This window comes from Diceros bicornis (assembly GCF_020826845.1).
Source record: "Diceros bicornis minor isolate mBicDic1 chromosome 30 unlocalized genomic scaffold, mDicBic1.mat.cur SUPER_30_unloc_1, whole genome shotgun sequence".
Taxonomy (NCBI): domain Eukaryota; kingdom Metazoa; phylum Chordata; class Mammalia; order Perissodactyla; family Rhinocerotidae; genus Diceros; species Diceros bicornis.
This window is the reverse complement of record NW_026690899.1, coordinates 3,678,389-3,683,679: the sequence shown is the minus strand read 5'-3', so window position 1 is coordinate 3,683,679 and position 5,291 is coordinate 3,678,389.

The window sequence follows — 5,291 nt, the reverse complement described above, 5'->3', positions numbered from 1 at the left end:
TGGCGCAAGCGGTTAAGTGCGCACGCTCCGCTGCGGCGGCCCGGGGTTCGCTGGTTCGGATCCCAGGCGCGCACCGACACACTGCTTGGCAAGCCATGCTGTGGCGGCGTCCCATATAAAGTGGAGGAAGATGGGCACAGATGTTAGCCCAGGACCGTCTTCCTCAGCAAAAAAAGAGGAAGATTGGCGGATGTTACCACTGGGCTGATCTCCTCACAAAAAAAAAAAAAAAAAGAGTGAAACACACTCACATGCATTCTCCATTTCATTCACTTCCAGAATATTCTCCCAATAGAGATGACACCTTGACTGAGAAGCTTGATAAACCTGCAGGAAGCCCCAGCCCATGGTAGGGGACGAGTTTCTTGATGCTGTGTCTCATCGAAGAGACCATGCGCACAGTGACTTGGATGATGAAGAATGTTGGCCAACCCTTGTCAAGGAGGGTTGCGGCACACTGGGGTCACCAGGAGCCCTGGGGCGATGACAGGATGTGGCTTACCCCACCACATGTCTCCCCAGACCTCCCGTTCAGGGCCGTCATCCTCATCTGCTTGGCGGGACTCCTGGTGCTCATCACAGGCCTGATCTGCTGTCTCCTGGTAAGCCATGACGTGTTGCTTGTCTTCTTACTATTGCATTGTAAGAGCTCTTTATATATTATAAATACACATCCTTTTCTAGGGATATGTTTTGCAGATGTTTTCTCCCAGTCTGTGTGTGGCTTGTCTTCTCCTTCACAACATGAGTCATTGGGGAAATGTAAGTGACCGTCATCATGAGATTCCACCACACTTGAGAATGGCTAAAATTAAAAAAACTGACTATAGCAAGTGTTGTTGAAGATGTCAAGTCACTGAAACTCTCATCAGTGCTGGTGAAAAATAGCTTGGATGAGTCTTTAATAATTACATATGCCTACCCAGCCATTCCTCTCCTAGGAATCCATCTAAGGGAAATAAACACATATGTCTATACACAGACTTGTACACACATCTTGATAACTACCTGTTTATAGTAGACAAAAACGGAAAACAACCCAAATGTCCATCTACTGGTGAACGGATACGCAAAGTGTGGTATATCCCCACAGTGGAATACTATTCAACCATAAAAAGAAATGAATTATTTTTTTTCTTTTTTAATTATTTTATTGAAATTATAAAGGGTTTTAACATTGTGTAATTTTGGGTGTTCATTATTATTTTTGAGTTTCTGTATAGACGGCATCGTGCTTACCACTAGTAGTCTGACTTTTATCCATACCATGCACATGTGCCCCTTTAACTCTTTCACTCAACCCCCAGCCCCCTTCACCTCTGGTAAGCACTAGTCTGTTCTCTTTATCCCTGTGTATGTTTATCTTCTACATATGAATGAAATCATGCATATTTCTTTGTCTGGCTTATTTCATTTAACATCATACCCTCAAGGTCCATCCAGGTTGTTGCAAACAGGACGATCTTGTCTTTTTTTTTCTAGCTGAGTAGTATTCCATTGTATATAATACATACCACATCTTCTTTATCCATTCATCTGTAACATGGCATGTGGGGTGCTTCCATGTCTTGGCTATTGTGAATAATGTCGCAGTGAACACAGGGGTGCGTAAATCTCTTTGAATTGTTGATTTCAATTTCTTTGGATAAATACCCAGTAGCGGGATAGCTGGAAGGTATGATATTTCTATTTTTAATTTTTTGAGAAATCTCCATACTGTTTTCCCTGGTTGCTGCACCAGTTTGCATTCCCACCAGCAGTGTGTGAGGATGCTCTTTTCTCCTTATCCTCTCCAACATTTGTTATTTTTTGTCTTGGGAGTTATAGCCATTCTGACAGGTGTAAGGTGATCTCTCATTGTAGATTTGATTTGAATATCCCTAATAATTAGTGATGTTATACATCTTTTCATGTGCGTGTTGGACTTCTGTATATCTTCTTTGGAAAAATGTCTGTTCATATCCTTGCCCATTTTTAGATTGGATTAACTTTTTTTGTTGTTGTTGAGTGTATGAGTTGTTTATATATTTTGGAGATTAACCCCTTGTCAAATATATGATTTGCAAATATTTTCTCCCAGTTCCTGGGTTGTCTTTTCATTTTTGTTTTTTTGAGGAAGCTCAGCCGTGAGCTAACATCCGTGCTAATCCTCCTCTTTTTTTCTGAGGAAGACCGGATCTGTGCTAACATCTATTGTTAATCCTCCTCCTTCCCCCCCCCCCAAATTCTCAGTTGATAGTTGTATGTCATAGTTGCACATCCTTCTAGTTGCTGTATGTGGGACGTGGCCTGAGCATGGCCGGACAAGCGGTGCATCTGTGCGCGTCTGGGATCCGAACCTGGGCCGCCAGTAGCGGAGCTTGCACACTTAACAACTAAGCCACGGGGCTGGCCCGGTCTTTTCGTTTTGTTCATCGTTTCCTTTGCCTTGCAGAAGCCTTTTAGTCTCATGTAGTCCCATTTGTATATTTTTTCTTTTCTTTCCCTTGTCTGAGTAGACATGTTATTGGGAAGGGTGCAGCTAAGACCGATGTCAAAGACTGTACTGCGTATATATTCTTCTAGGAGTTTTATGATTTCAAGTGTTAGATTTAAGTCTTTTATCCATTGCGAGTTAATTTTTGTGTATGGTGGAAAATAATGATCTACTTTTATTCATTTGCATGTGGCTGTCCAGTTTTCCCAACAGCATTTATTTATTTATTTTTTAAAGAATTATTTCTTTTTTTTTTAAATTTTATTTATTTATTTATTTATTTCCCCCAAAGCCCCAGTAGATAGTTGTATGTCATGGTTGCACATCCTCCTAGTTGCTGTATGTGGGACACGGCCTCAGCATGGCCGGAGAAGCGGTGTGTCAGTGCGTGCCTGGGATCCGAACCCGGGTCGCCAGCAGCAGAGCGCACGAACTTAACCGCTAAGCCACAGGGCCGGCCCCCCAACAGCATTTATTGAAGAGACTTTCCTTTCTCCATTGTATGATCTTGGCTCCTTTGTCAGAGATTAACTGACCACAGATGTGTGGTTTTTTTTTCTGGGCTTTCAGTTCTGCTCCATTGATCTATGAGTCTGTTTTTGTGCCAGTACCATGCCATTTTGATTACTATAGTTATGTAATATATTTTCAAGTTAGGATTGTGATGCCTCCAGCTTTGTTCTTTCTTCTCAGGATTTCTTTGGCTATTTGAGGTCTTTTGTTATTCCATATATATTTTAGGATTCTGTGTTCTATTTCTATGAAGAATGTCATTGGGATTCTGATTGGGATTGCTTTGAATCTGTAGATTACTTTAGGTAATATGGACATTTTAACTGTGTTTATTCTTCCAAGCCATGTGCATGGAATATCTTCCCATTACTTCAGGTCATCCTTGATTTCTTTCAATAATGTCTTATACATTTCATTGTATAGGTCTTTAACCTCTTTGGTTAAATTTATCCCTAGACACTTTTGTGTTTTTGTTGCAATTGTAAATTGGATTGTAGTCTTGAGTTCTCTTTCTGTTAGTTCATTATTAGAGTATAAAAATGCAACTGCTTTTTGTAAGTTGATTTTGTATGCTGCAACTTTGCTGTAGTTGTTGATTATTTCTAATAGTTTTCTGATGGATTCTTTAGGGTTTTCTATATTTACAATCATCTCATCTGCAAACAGCAAGAGTTTCATTTCTTCCTTTCCAATTTGGATTCCTTTTATTTCTTTTTCCAGCCTAATTGCTCTGGCCCAAACCTCCAGTACTATGTTGAATGCGAGTGCCGAGAGTGGCCACGATTGTCTTCTTCCTGTTCTCAGAGGAATGGCTTTAAGTTTTTTCCCCGTAAGTATGATGTTGGCTGTGGGTTTGTGATATATGGCCTTTATTGTGTTGAGGTACGTTCCTTCTATACCCATTTTATTGAGAGTTTTTATCATAAATGGATGTTATACCTTGTCAAATCCTTCCTCTGCATCTGTGGAGAGGATCATGTGATTTTTATTCCTCATTTTGTTAATGTGGTGTATCACATTGATTGATTTGTGGATGTTGAACCATCCCTGCATCCCTGGTATAAATTCCACTTGATCATGGTATATGATCCTTTTAATATATTGCTGTGTTCGATTTGCTGATATTTAGTTGAGGATTTTTGCATCTGTGTTCATCAGCGATATTGGCCTGTAATATTCCTTCTTTGTGCTGTCCTAGCCTGCTTCTGCTGTCAGGGTGATGTTGGCCTCATAGAATGAATTAGGAAGTGTTCCATCTTCTTCAACTCTTTGGAATAGTTTGAGAAGCATAGGTATTAAATGTTGTTTGAATATTTGGTAGAATTCTCCAGAGAAGACATCTGGTCTTGGACTTTTGTTTTTTGGGAGCTTTTTGATGACCATTTTGATCTCTTTACTTGTGATTTGTCTGTTCATTTTCTCTATTTTTTCTTGAATCAGTTTGGGAGGTTGTATGAATCTAATAATTTATCTATTTCTTTTAGGTTATCCAATTTGGTGGCATGTAAGTTGTTCAGTGTATTCTTTTATTGTCCTTTGGATTTCTGTGGTATCTGTTGTAATTTCTCCTCTTTTATTTCTAATTTTATGTCTTTGAGGCTTCTCTCTTTTTTTCTTAGTGAGTCTGGCTAAGGGTCTGTCAGTTTTGTTTCAATCTTCACAAAGAACCAGCTTTTTGTTTCATTGATCCTTTCTACTGTTTTTTTAGTCTCTATTTCATTTATTTCTGCTTTAATTTTTATTATTTCCCTCATTCTGCTGACTTTGGGCTTCATTTCTTCTTCATTTTGTAGTTCTATTAGGTGTAGTTTAAGGTTACTTATTTGGCATTTTTCTTGTTTGCTGAGGTGCGCTTGTATTGCTATGAATTTCCATCTTAGAATTGCTTTTGCTGCATCCCATAAGAATTGTTTTGTTGTCTTTTCATTTTCATTTGTCTTCAGGTATTTTTTGATTTCTCCTTTGGTTTGTTCATTGATCCAATTGTTCTTCAGTCGTGTGTTCTTTAGTCTCTACATATTTGTAACTTCCCCATCTTTGTCTTGTAGTTGATTTCTAGTGTCATAGCATTGTGCTCAGAAAAGAAGCTTGATATGATTTCAATCTTAAATTTATTCAGGCTTGCCTTGTTTCACAACAATGGTATATCTTTGAGAAGGTTCCATGTGCACTTAAGAAGAATGTGTGTTCCGCTTTTTTGGGAGGGTATGCTCTCTCTATATCGATTAAGTTCATCTGATCATATGTTTCATTTAATTCCACTATTTACGTGTTGCCTTTCTATACATGATCTATCCATGGA